Source organism: Oncorhynchus gorbuscha, unplaced genomic scaffold, assembly GCF_021184085.1.
Source record: "Oncorhynchus gorbuscha isolate QuinsamMale2020 ecotype Even-year unplaced genomic scaffold, OgorEven_v1.0 Un_scaffold_1404, whole genome shotgun sequence".
In the NCBI taxonomy this organism is placed as follows: domain Eukaryota; kingdom Metazoa; phylum Chordata; class Actinopteri; order Salmoniformes; family Salmonidae; genus Oncorhynchus; species Oncorhynchus gorbuscha.
Genome location: NW_025746190.1, coordinates 45,745 through 59,999, shown reverse-complemented (window position 1 = coordinate 59,999; position 14,255 = coordinate 45,745). Strand labels below are relative to the sequence as shown.

The following is a 14,255-nucleotide window of genomic DNA, read 5'->3' as shown; positions in this document are numbered from 1 at the left end:
CAATTTCTTTGAAGAAATGGATGAAGAAATATTGAGAAATGGTAGAACGAGGAATGTCAGAGTCCGGAATATAAATATACAGTTTGTTTACAATGTATACTCCAGTTTCAACTGTTCTGCCTTATTATTATTCGACCATGCTGGTCATTTATGAACATTTGAACATCTTGGCCATGTTCTGTTATAATCTCCACCCGGCACAGCCAGAAGAGGACTGGCCACCCCACATAGCCTGGTTCCTCTCTAGGTTTCTTCCTAGGTTTTGGCCTTTCTAGGGAGTTTTTCCTAGCCACCGTGCTTCTACACCTGCATTGCTTGCTGTTTGGGGTTTTAGGCTGGGTTTCTGTACAGCACTTTGAGATATCAGCTGATGTACGAAGGGCTTTATAAATACATTTGATTTAATATATGATGGTGTGTCTAGACATTATGGACCGTATATGAATATAAAAGGTGTGTACAGTAGTAGTTATATAGGATGAGCCTTGACTAGAATACAGGGTGGAGTACTGGGTGGTTGACAGCTAGTAACAGTGAGTAAAGTTCAGGACAGGGTACTGTGAGGAGGCCGGCTTGAGGTGACTATTTAACAGTCTGATGACCTGGAGATAGACCACATATTAACCACACAATAAGTATTGTGGTGGCAGCATCATGTTATGAGTATCCTTGTCACTGGCAGGGATTGGGGTTTGTCAGGATCAAAATACATATGAAAGGAGCAAAGCCCAGGTAAAAAGTTAGAGGGAAACCCACCTCAGTCTTCTGAAAACCTGTTTCCATCACATCTGTCTTGAGTTTTTTTATACGGTATGACTTGACTCAAATAAAAACTTTGGATGGAAACGTGGTTAATCAATCTGTAAACAGCCTAATTATTTCCCCATCAGGAAGCTCCGGTAAACAGTGGTTGTAGTGCACTGCTGCCACCACCAGGCCTGGAGTCCATTTTGACTTTGTTGATAGCTAGCTGCTGTGCGGACAAAGACGTAGCAGCTAGCTAACTGGCTAGCAATTAACCTATTGTGTGTATTGAACATTCATATTGGACATGCATTTGTAATGCTTCTCACCTGTGTGCAGTTTCATGTGTTCTTTCAACTTTCCTGAATGGTTAAATCTCTTTCCACAGTGGGAGCAGTGGTAGGGCTTCTCCCCGGTGTGTATTCGCTCATGAGCTTTCAGGTTTCCTAACTGGGTAAAACGCTTTCCACACTGAGAGCAGCAGTAAGGCTTCTCTCCTGTGTGTATTCGCTCATGAACTTTCAGGCATCGTAAATGGGTAAAATGCTTTGCGCACTGGGAGCAGTGGTAAGGCTTCTCCCCTGTGTGGATTCTCTCATGGCTTCTAAGTGACTGTGATGAGTAATATATCTTCCCACAGTCTAAGCATTTGTAAGGTTTCTCACCTGTGTGTACTCGCTCATGAGCTTTCAGGTTTCCTAACTGGGTAAAACTCTTTCCACACTGGGAGCAGCGGTAAGGCTTCTCCCCTGTGTGTATTCGCTCATGAGCTTTCAGGCTTCCTAAATGGGTAAAACGCTTTGCACACTGGGTGCAATGGTATGGCTTCTCCCCTGTGTGTATTCGCTCGTGACCTTTAAGGGTTCGTAACAATTTGAAACTCTTTCCACACTGGGAGCAATGGTGTGGCTTCGCTCCTGTGTGTGTCCGCTTGTGTCTTTTCAGGCTTCCTAACTTGGTAAAACTCTTTCCAATCTGGGAGCAGAGGTGTCGTCTTGCTGGTTCGGACGTCTCTGGTTCCTCCAAGTTTGGTTTTCCTCCTGCCAAAGACAGTGTTAATTATTGTGTCCAAAACCTTCATTTATTTTTTACTACATGAATATTGAAAACAAATGTTTGCATTATTTTTAAATAGTTGAACATAATATACTTTAAGGGTATATTAGTTCCAGGATCTCTGCCAGTGTTAAAGTTATGGGCCATTTAATACAGAGAGATTAGCATAGTAGGACATGTAACTTAAGGTTACCTAACATAACCCCTGTTCTATGATATTATAAACCTCGTTAGGGGCGGAGTCTAGGGAGATCCAATCAAACAACGTCAATCGAGCAACGGCCAATAGCAGACGACTCCACTTCCCTATAAGGGACATGGTCGCTCCCGTCTTCCATGTGTGAAAGGGAACATGGTGAATATCATAGAATCTGTTTTAAGTTCTATTTCAATGACTCGTTAGTCTTTCACTTTGGGGATAGAGTCAACTCCCATAGAGCTCATATATTTTCCGATGCCAAGTCTAGACAGGACCATCGCTCAGAGGTCCCCACTCTACTCACCGTATGTGTAGTGATGTCCAGTCAGTAGAACCTCATGAAGGTACATCACCACAATATGCTGCATTACAGATCTCTTGAACAGAGAGATGCCTTTGAACAAGGCCTATGATGTAGCCATACCTCTGGTGGATTGAGGCATCAAGCCCTCTGGAGGTGTCAGATCCTTGCTGCTATAGAACCTCATCAAGGTATTTTTTTATTTGTATTTATTTAACCTTTTTTTGTGTGTTGAGAAGTAGAGGATCACTAGTTTGAGTCCAGTATGGGGACAGAGGAGGAAACGAAACTGTTAGCAGCACACTGGAGTCAGTTACACGGGAGTCAGTTACACGGGAGTCAGTTACACTGGAGTCAGTTACACAGCAGTCAGTTACACGGGAGTCAGTTACACTGGAGTCAGTCACACTGGAGTCAGTTACACGGGAGTCAGTTACACTGCGGGAGTCAGTTACACTGCGGGAGTCAGTTACACTGCGGGAGTCAGTTACACGGGAGTCAGTTACACGGGAGTCAGTTACACGGTAGTCAGTTACACGGGAGTCAGTTACACGGGAGTCAGTTACACTGCGGGAGTCAGTTACACAGCGGGAGTCAGTTACACAGCGGGAGTCAGTTACACGGGAGTCAGTTACACGGGAGTCAGTTACACGGGAGTCAGTTACACGGGAGTCAGTTACACGGAGTCAGTCACACTGGAGTCAGTTACACGGGAGTCAGTTACACGGGAGTCAGTTACACTGGAGTCAGTTACACGGGAGTCAGTTACACTGGAGTCAGTTACACGGGAGTCAGTTACACGGGAGTCAGTTACACGGGAGTCAGTTACACTGCGGGAGTCAGTTACACTGCGGGAGTCAGTTACACTGCGGGAGTCAGTTACACTGCGGGAGTCAGTTACACTGCGGGAGTCAGTTACACTGCGGGAGTCAGTTACACTGCGGGAGTCAGTTACACTGGAGTCAGTTACACGGGTGTCAGTTACACGGGTGTCAGTTACACGGGAGTCAGTTACACGGGAGTCAGTTACACTGGAGTCAGTTACACGGGAGTCAGTTACACTGGAGTCAGTTACACGGGAGTCAGTTACACTGGGAGTCAGTTACACTGCGGGAGTCAGTTACACTGCGGGAGTCAGTTACACTGCGGGAGTCAGTTACACTGCGGGAGTCAGTTACACGGGAGTCAGTTACACGGGAGTCAGTTACACGGGAGTCAGTTACACTGGAGTCAGTTACACTGGAGTCAGTTACACGGGAGTCAGTTACACGGGAGTCAGTTACACTGCGGGAGTCAGTTACACTGCGGGAGTCAGTTACACTGCGGGAGTCAGTTACACTGCGGGAGTCAGTTACACGGGAGTCAGTTACACTGGAGTCAGTTACACTGCGGGAGTCAGTTACACTGCGGGAGTCAGTTACACTGGAGTCAGTTACACGGGAGTCAGTTACACGAGTCAGTTACACGAGTCAGTTACACGGGAGTCAGTTACACGGGAGTCAGTTACACGAGTCAGTTACACTGCGGGAGTCAGTTACACTGCGGGAGTCAGTTACACTGCGGGAGTCAGTTACACTGCGGGAGTCAGTTACACTGCGGGAGTCAGTTACACGGGAGTCAGTTACACTGCGGGAGTCAGTTACACTGCGGGAGTCAGTTACACTGCGGGAGTCAGTTACACTGCGGGAGTCAGTTACACTGCGGGAGTCAGTTACACGGGAGTCAGTTACACGGGAGTCAGTTACACTGGAGTCAGTTACACGGGAGTCAGTTACACGGGAGTCAGTTACACGGGAGTCAGTTACACGGGAGTCAGTTACACGAGTCAGTTACACGGGAGTCAGTTACACTGCGGGAGTCAGTTACACTGGAGTCAGTTACACTGCGGGAGTCAGTTACACGGGAGCCAGTTACACGGGAGTCAGTTACACGGGAGTCAGTTACACTGCGGGAGTCAGTTACACGGGAGTCAGTTACACGGGAGTCAGTTACACTGCGGGAGTCAGTTACACTGGAGTCAGTTACACCCGAGTCAGTTACACTGCGGGAGTCAGTTACACGGGAGTCAGTTACACTGGAGTCAGTTACACAGGCGTCAAAGTTAGTAATCTCAAAATGAAGACATGTTCTGTTAAGGTCTATATGTTGGAGTCCCCCCCCCCCAAATAATGCTTTTCATTCAATCAATTTTCATAGCTTTTAGAAAAGGATTACAGAACTTGTTTTAAAATACACATACCTTGATGAAGACAGCTTGGCTGTCAAAACGTTGGATATTTTTGCATCTGAGCTCCGAGAATGTGCAGCTCTCCTTTATTTTCAAGTTTTCTACTCAGCACCTCGCCTAAATAGGTGTGCGTTTCTTTTTCTTCTAGATGAAAATATACATTTGCCATTTTTAACTGTAGATTAGATGTTAATGAAGCAATACAGACCACATTGAAGTGTCTGGAGTTTAGTTCTAGAGTCTTGTAAAGATATGGGGTTGACTGGGACAGGCAATGTAACATCTATGTTTTTAGGAAAACATGAACCTTACATTGGATCATCTTGAAACTTTCTCTGTAAAACTAACTTTCATTAAGGTTTTATATAGTCTATTGGTTTCTCTCTTTTCATTGGCAGAATCCTTTTTCAGTGTTATGATATTCATAACATCCATATCCACCAGTCTATCTTCCTGTCAACTAACAGAACTCTGCTGGTTGTCCTGGTAACAGATAGCAGTGGACAGATCTATTTCATTTGTTCAAACTAAACTACAAAACTTACTTTGATGAGCTAAATCTGATCCTTTCTTATCTTCTCCTCCTCTCACTGTTCCACTCAGCCCCGTTGTTTTCCTGCAGTCCACCAGCAGCACAGACAACCTCTTCATACCCAGCAGTAAGGTGCCACCGGGAGAGGCACGACACATGGACTCCGGGAGGGAGGAAGGGCTAGCGTTGTCCTGGTAACCATAGAGGAGACACAGACACATGTCATTATGGATGCTGATGTCACTGTTGTCATGAAGTGCTCTACAGAAACCCAGCCCAGACCCAGAGAGAGCAAGCTGTATGTTAGACCAGACCAAGCTGTATGCTAGACCAGACCAAGCTATATGCTAGACCAGACCAAGCTGTACCATCTGGTGTTCTGATCTGGAGAGACTCTTCTCTTCCTCGTCAGCATCAGGATGTTGTTGAGGCTCCCCAGAGGATCCACAATAGTCATGTCTCTCTCCTGTGTGAATGAGAACATCAAACAGATGGTAAACTTATGATCTACTATTACAATCACAGGGTCTTACAAGAGGCATGAATATGTCTAAAAGGGCCTAAAATGGAAACTTTCATCATCATTTTATAAAATATTGTTTGTGATGCAAATGTAAAAGGGTTGTTCCACGAAATGGGTTCCTTTTGCGTCCCTTTGATATTTTAAGTATAAATGATGCTCCAATATTGCATTTTTAAAAGCCTGTTATATCAGATGGGGAACTTTAATGTCGACCACATGGAGAATTCAATACATCTCATTTAAAAGCCTGTTATATCAGATGGGGAACTTTAATGTCGACCACATGGAGAATTCAATACATCTCATTTAAAAGCCTGTTATATCAGATGGGGAACTTTAATGTCGACCACATGGAGAATTCAATACATCTCATTTAAAAGCCTGTTATATCAGATGGGGAACTTTAATGTAGACCACATGGAGAATTCAATACATCTCATTTAAAAGCCTGTTATATCAGATGGGGAACTTTAATGTCGACCACATGGAGAATTCAATACATCTCATTTAAAAGCCTGTTATATCAGATGGGGAACTTTAATGTCGACCACATGGAGAATTCAATACATCTCATTTAAAAGTCCCCCAAATATATGAACCAACTGCAGAATGAACATTTCACAATTTATAGAGTACGAAACGTATTTAAGTGTAGAAGAACTTCAGTATAATGCCCCTTAAAAACCACACATTAGTTCAACAACGGCATAGTTCGTGCCCCTGTTTAAGACTGTACTCACTGGTGTTAATCAGATATTCTGTATCCTCCTCTTTCACTCCCAAGACGTCTTCCACCTTCACCTTTACTGAGATACCATCCTCTTCCTCTCTAAAAGGTTCTATCTCTTCTTTCACTGTAACAGCCTCCTCTTCTTTCACTGTAACAGCCTCCTCTTCTTTCACTGTAACAGCCTCCTCTTCTTTCACTGTAACAGCCTCCTCTTCTTTCACTGTAACAGCCTCCTCTTCTTTCACTGTAACAGCCTCCTCTTCTTTCACTGTAACAGCCTCCTCTTCTTTCACTGTAACAGCCTCCTCTTCCATGACAATGTTCAGTCCCAGAGCTTCTTTCTCCGTCCAGCAGACCTCTTCTTCAGCAGGGGAGGAGTAGTTTAGTGAGCTCATGGTCAGGGATGTTAGCTAGTTAGTTAGCATTAGCGACTAGCCTCGTGCTAACCTCAGTATCAATCTTTAACACGTTTTCAAATTTAACAAGAACATTAGGTTAAAGGTCATCAGATGATAAGTCAGAAGTCAGACAGAAATGCGTTTAAAACACTGAGATTAGCTAATGTACACAAACACGGTGTAAAGCGTCAATCTATCGTTTTTATGTTGTCTAGCAGGCTACCGAGGTGGTTGAAAGAGTAGCCGTGTTGTTTTTCCCGAAGAAGGGTCCCGTCCAGTCCATTATACGTCACACAAGAAGCATCACCTGAAAGACGCCCATCGCCATCTGCTGGCTGGAGTGGGTAACGCAGTTTGGAAACAATAGTTACTACACTTTTTGTATTGGAAAGAACGTCATGATAATTTAACAATAAACTGCTATATTTTCTCTTACGTCTTACAAATAATACGTTCCTGTACACAGACGTAGAAGCTTAATATGAATATGTGGATGATGAATAAATACATCTATGAACAGGTAGTGTGTTAAAATACATTTGCTCTGTTCATTTTCACATTCGTTTTTATCTAGATGTGACGACACTATTCCCTAAAAGCCACGCTCTATAAGATACAAATCATCCTGTAAACAATAGAGCAAATGCATCACATGCAAATAGCACTTGAATATATGTGGTGCTTTACACTGGGACTACAAAACATTAAGAACACCTGCTCCTTCCATGACTTCGACTGACCAGGTGAACCCAGGCTAAAGCTATGATCCCTTATTGATGTCACTAGTTAAATCCACTTCAGTCAGTGTAGGTGAAGGGGGGAGTCAGGTTAAATAAGGAATTTTAAGGCCCAAGATAATTGAGTCATGGATTGTGTATGTGTACCATTCAGAGGGTGAATGGTGTAGACAATATGTGTAAGTGTTTTTGAACAGGGGATGGTAATAGGTTCCAGGGGCACCAGTTTGTGACATGAACTGCAACGCTACAGTTTTTCAGCTCAAGTTTCCCATGTGTACCAAGAATGGTCCACCACCCTAACAGTGGAGGTCAGTGCCCTTCAAGATGAGGGAGGACCATTTTGTTTTTCATGAGCAATGCCTTATTTCTACTACAGCATGTTGGATGACTGTCATTCATATTCCATTCACCCAGTTCAATATAACAGCGATAGGTTTAGACCACTACATGATACTCACATTTACATTTTTATTTGGTGACGTGATTATCTTTACTATAGTTTTTGCATTGTTTTATCATCATCATCATCATCATCATTTATCATTGGGAAGCATTGAAGACAATGGGCCAGCATCCTGTGGAAAGATTGACACCTTGTAGAGTCCATGCCCCGACGAATTGAGGCTGTTCTGAGGGAGAAAGGGGAGGGTCCAACTCCATATTAGGAAGGTGTTCCAAATGTTTGGTATAATCAGTGTACATATCTGCCATTTAGCAAACACTTTTATCCAAAGTGATTTGCAGTCGTCTGCAAACACTTTACATATTGGTGGTCCCAGGAATCAAACCCACTACCCTGGTTTTACAAGCACTATACTCCACCAACTGAGCTACAGGACCACAATGAATGATCAAGGAATGACGCAGATAAACTGTCTGACCTTCATTCCCACAGCCTTCATCACCATCCCTGGAGTCTCTTTACTGTCTGATCTTCATTCCTACAGCCTTCATCACCGTCCCTGGAGTCTCTTCACTGTCTGATCTTCATTCCTACAGCCTTCATCACCGTCCCTGGAGTCTCTTCACTGTCTGATCTTCATTCCTACAGCCTTCATCACCATCCCTGGAGTCTCTTCACTGTCTGATCTTCATTCCTACAGCCTTCATCACCATCCCTGGAGTCTCTTCACTGTCTGATCTTCATTCCTACAGCCTTCATCACCGTCCCTGGAGTCTCTTCACTGTCTGATCTTCATTCCTACAGCCTTCATCACCATCCCTGGAGTCTCTTCACTGTCTGAACTTCATTCCTACAGCCTTCATCACCATCCCTGGAGTCTCTTCGCTGCACATCAGACAAGTTCTGAAGAGTTCCAGAAGCTGTACTTCATCTCCTTGTTAGGAGCAGAGTTTCAGACTCTCTGAAATTATCAAAGGTAAGACCCAGGTGCAGACAGTGTCCCAGGTGCAGACAGTGACCCAGGTGCAGACAGTGACCCAGGTGCAGACAGTGACCCAGGTGCAGACAGTGACCCCCAGGTGCAGACAGTGACCCCCAGGTGCAGACAGTGACCCCCAGGTGCAGACAGTGACCCCCAGGTGCAGACAGTGACCCCCAGGTGCAGACAGTGACCCCCAGGTGCAGACAGTGACCCAGGTGCAGACAGTGACCCAGGTGCAGACAGTGACCCAGGTGCAGACAGTGACCCAGGTGCAGACAGTGACCCAGGTGCAGACAGTGACCCAGGTGCAGACAGTGTCGAAATTACCTTTATTACTCGAACATGGGCAGGCAAAAGGACAGGTCGAGGGTCAGGCAAAGGTGCAGAACGGCAGGCAGGCTCAAGCAGAATGGTCAATGCCGGGGAAATCAGGAAACAGGAACACAGGTATGAATACACAGGGACAATGGGCAACACCTGGAGAGGGGTGGAGACAACCACAAAGACAGAGGTATGAATACACAGGGACAATGGGCAACACCTGGAGAGGGTGAAGACAACCACAAAGACAGAGGTATGAATACACAGGGACAATGGGCAACACCTGGAGAGGGGTGGAGACAACCACAAAGACAGAGGTATGAATACACAGGGACAATGGGCAACACCTGGAGAGGGCTGGAGACAACCACAAAGACAGAGGTATGAATACACAGGGACAATGGGCAACACCTGGAGAGGGCTGGAGACAACCACAAAGACAGAGGTATGAATACACAGGGACAATGGGCAACACCTGGAGAGGGGTGGAGACAACCACAAAGACAGAGAACACAGGTATGAATACACAGGGACAATGGGCAACACCTGGAGAGGGGTGGAGACAACCACAAAGACAGAGGTATGAATACACAGGGACAATGGGCAACACCTGGAGAGGGCTGGAGACAACCACAAAGACAGAGGTATGAATACACAGGGAAAATGGGCAACACCTGGAGAGGGGTGGAGACAACCACAAAGACAGAGGTATGAATACACAGGGACAATGGGCAACACCTGGAGAGGGGTGGAGACAACCACAAAGACAGAGGTATGAATACACAGGGACAATGGGCAACACCTGGAGAGGGCTGGAGACAACCACAAAGACAGAGGTATGAATACACAGGGACAATGGGCAACACCTGGAGAGGGGTGGAGACAACCACAAAGACAGAGGTATGAATACACAGGGACAATGGGCAACACCTGGAGAGGGCTGGAGACAACCACAAAGACAGAGGTATGAATACACAGGGACAATGGGCAACACCTGGAGAGGGGTGGAGACAACCACAAAGACAGAGGTATGAATACACAGGGACAATGAGCACACCTGGAGAGGGCTGGAGACAACCACAAAGACAGTGAACACAGGTATGAATACACAGGGACAATGGGCAACACCTGGAGAGGGGTGGAGACAACCACAAAGACAGAGAACACAGGTATGAATACACAGGGACAATGGGCAACACCTGGAGAGGGGTGGAGACAACCACAAAGAACACAGGTATGAATACACAGGGACAATGGGCAACACCTGGAGAGGGGTGGAGACAACCACAAAGAACACAGGTATGAATACACAGGGACAATGGGCAACACCTGGAGAGGGGTGGAGACAACCACAAAGGACACAGGTATGAATACACAGGGACAATGGGCAACACCTGGAGAGGGGTGGAGACAACCACAAAGACAGAGGTATGAATACACAGGGACAATGGGCAACACCTGGAGAGGGGTGGAGACAACCACAAAGACAGAGGTATGAATACACAGGGACAATGGGCAACACCTGGAGAGGGGTGGAGACAACCACAAAGACAGAGGTATGAATACACAGGGACAATGGGCAACACCTGGAGAGGGGTGGAGACAACCACAAAGACAGAGGTATGAATACACAGGGACAATGGGCAACACCTGGAGAGGGGTGGAGACAACCACAAAGACAGAGGTATGAATACACAGGGACAATGGGCAACACCTGGAGAGGGGTGGAGACAACCACAAAGACAGAGGTATGAATACACAGGGACAATGGGCAACACCTGGAGAGGGGTGGAGACAACCACAAAGACAGAGGTATGAATACACAGGGACAATGGGCAACACCCGGAGAGGGGTGGAGACAACCACAAAGAACACAGGTATGAATACACAGGGACAATGGGCAACACCTGGAGAGGGGTGGAGACAACCACAAAGAACACAGGTATGAATACACAGGGACAATGGGCAACACCTGGAGAGGGGTGGAGACAACCACAAAGACAGAGGTATGAATACACAGGGACAATGGGCAACACCTGGAGAGGGGTGGAGACAACCACAAAGAACACAGGTATGAATACACAGGGACAATGGGCAACACCTGGAGAGGGGTGGAGACAACCACAAAGAACACAGGTATGAATACACAGGGACAATGGGCAACACCTGGAGAGGGGTGGAGACAACCACAAAGAACACAGGTATGAATACACAGGGACAATGGGCAACACCTGGAGAGGGCTGGAGACAACCACAAAGACAGAGGTATGAATACACAGGGACAATGGGCAACACCTGGAGAGGGGTGGAGACAACCACAAAGACAGAGGTATGAATACACAGGGACAATGGGCAACACCTGGAGAGGGCTGGAGACAACCACAAAGACAGAGGTATGAATACACAGGGACAATGGGCAACACCTGGAGAGGGGTGGAGACAACCACAAAGACAGAGGTATGAATACACAGGGACAATGAGCACACCTGGAGAGGGCTGGAGACAACCACAAAGACAGTGAACACAGGTATGAATACACAGGGACAATGGGCAACACCTGGAGAGGGCTGGAGACAACCACAAAGACAGAGGTATGAATACACAGGGACAATGGGCAACACCTGGAGAGGGGTGGAGACAACCACAAAGACAGAGGTATGAATACACAGGGACAATGGGCAACACCTGGAGAGGGGTGGAGACAACCACAAAGACAGAGGTATGAATACACAGGGATAATGGGCAACACCTGGAGAGGGGTGGAGACAACCACAAAGACAGGTGAACCAGATCAGGGTGTGACAGCAATACATCAACAGCACAACGTTCATGTCACTATGTGCAGTAATGTGTAACCAATAAGAAACCTGTCCCTTTCCACTCGTCTATTATCTTTGTTTAGAAATAGCCATTTGTGATGACTTACTGATGCTTCTAGTGTGTCTCCTCAATGAAGAGAGCTGCGTGACCATGTCACACCATCCTTGATGTGGGGAAGAGTGTTGGACAGGCACATCCTGTTCCTGTTAAGACACCTGGCCAGCTGAGTGCAGGTGGGCTCTCCTGTCCAACATGAGCCTCCTACCATGGACAGATTTTTCACCTCGTGTTACGTCTCTTGGAAGAGGGAACGCAACTCCCTGTGGAGTGAAAAGGGGACTGTAGGTGCGAGGATGACAAAGGCAGATCATTTATTGGGGCTGAACTGAATCAAAGAAAGTAAATGTCAAAGTCCCCTCTCCTACCTGCCTGCCTACCCTCTCCTACCTGCCTACCCACTACTTACCTAACCTACCCTCTCCTACCTTACCTGCCTACCCACTACTTACCTAACCTACCCTCTCCTACCTGCCTACCCACTACTTACCTAACCTACCCTCTCCTACCTGCCTACCCACTACTTACCTAACCTACCCTCTCCTACCTTACCTGCCTACCCACTACTTACCTAACCTACCCTCTCCTACCTTACCTGCCTACCCACTACTTACCTAACCTACCCTCTCCTACCTTACCTGTCTACCCACTACTTACCTAACCTACCCTCTCCTACCTTACCTGTCTACCCACTACTTACCTAACCTACCCTCTCCTACCTTACCTGCCTACCCACTACTTACCTAACCTACCCTCTCCTACCTTACCTGCCTACCCACTACTTACCTAACTTAGCACCACCTGGTGCGCTCACCAAAATACAGGGGGGGTTATCCACCCAGGTCTTACCTAGTGTGCATAGACAGTAAATACTATGGGTTATGTATGCCCATAGGCCTCTTGCCTAAGCACTTCCTAGGTGCCTTCCCCCCTGGGAACATAGACAGTAAATACTACAGGTTATGTATGCCCATAGGCCTCTTGCCTAAGCACTTCCTAGGTGCCTTCCCCCCTGGGAACATAGACAGTAAATACTACAGGTTATGTATGCCCATAGGCCTCTTGCCTAAGCACTTCCTAGGTGTCTCCCCCCTGGGAACATAGACAGTAAATACTACAGGTTATGTATGCCCATAGGCCTCTTGCCTAAGCACTTCCTAGGTGCCTTCCCCCTGCATAGACAGTAAATACTACAGGTTATGTATGCCCATAGGCCTCTTGCCTAAGCACTTCCTAGGTGCCTTCCCCCTGCATAGACAGTAAATACTACAGGTTATGTATGCCCATAGGCCTCTTGCCTAAGCATTTCCTAGGTGCCTTCCCCCCTGGGAACATAGACAGTAAATACTACAGGTTATGTATGCCCATAGGCCTCTTGCCTAAGCACTTCCTAGGTGTCTCCCCCCTGCATAGACAGTAAATACTACAGGTTATGTATGCCCATAGGCCTCTTGCCTAAGCACTTCCTAGGTGTCTCCCCCCTGCATAGACAGTAAATACTACAGTTTATGTATGTCCATAGGCCTCTTGCCTAAGCACTTCCTAGGTGCCTTCCCCCCTGGGAACATAGACAGTAAATACTACAGGTTATGTATGCCCATAGGCCTCTTGCCTAAGCACTTCCTAGGTGTCTCCCCCCTGGGAACATAGACAGTAAATACTATGGGTTATGTATGCCCATAGGCCTCTTGCCTAAGCACTTCCTAGGTGTCTCCCCCCTGGGAACATAGACAGTAAATACTACAGGTTATGTATGCCCATAGGCCTCTTGCCTAAGCACTTCCTAGGTGCCTTCCCCCTGCATAGACAGTAAATACTACAGGTTATGTATGCCCATAGGCCTCTTGCCTAAGCACTTCCTAGGTGTCTCCCCCCTGGGAACATAGACAGTAAATACTACAGGTTATGTATGCCCATAGGCCTCTTGCCTAAGCACTTCCTAGGTGCCTTCCCCCTGCATAGACAGTAAATACTACAGGTTATGTATGCCCATAGGCCTCTTGCCTAAGCACTTCCTAGGTGCCTTCCCCCTGCATAGACAGTAAATACTACAGGTTATGTATGCCCATAGGCCTCTTGCCTAAGCATTTCCTAGGTGCCTTCCCCCCTGGGAACATAGACAGTAAATACTATGGGTTATGTATGCCCATAGGCCTCTTGCCTAAGCACTTCCTAGGTGTCTCCCCCCTGCATAGACAGTAAATACTACAGGTTATGTATGC

At 46.6% G+C, this 14,255-nt stretch overlaps 1 pseudogene; it reads right to left on the bottom strand.

Annotated features, from left to right (window-relative positions):
* Positions 1 to 14,255, bottom strand: part of LOC124022479 — a 51,127-nt pseudogene that overhangs the window by 22,318 nt on the left and 14,554 nt on the right.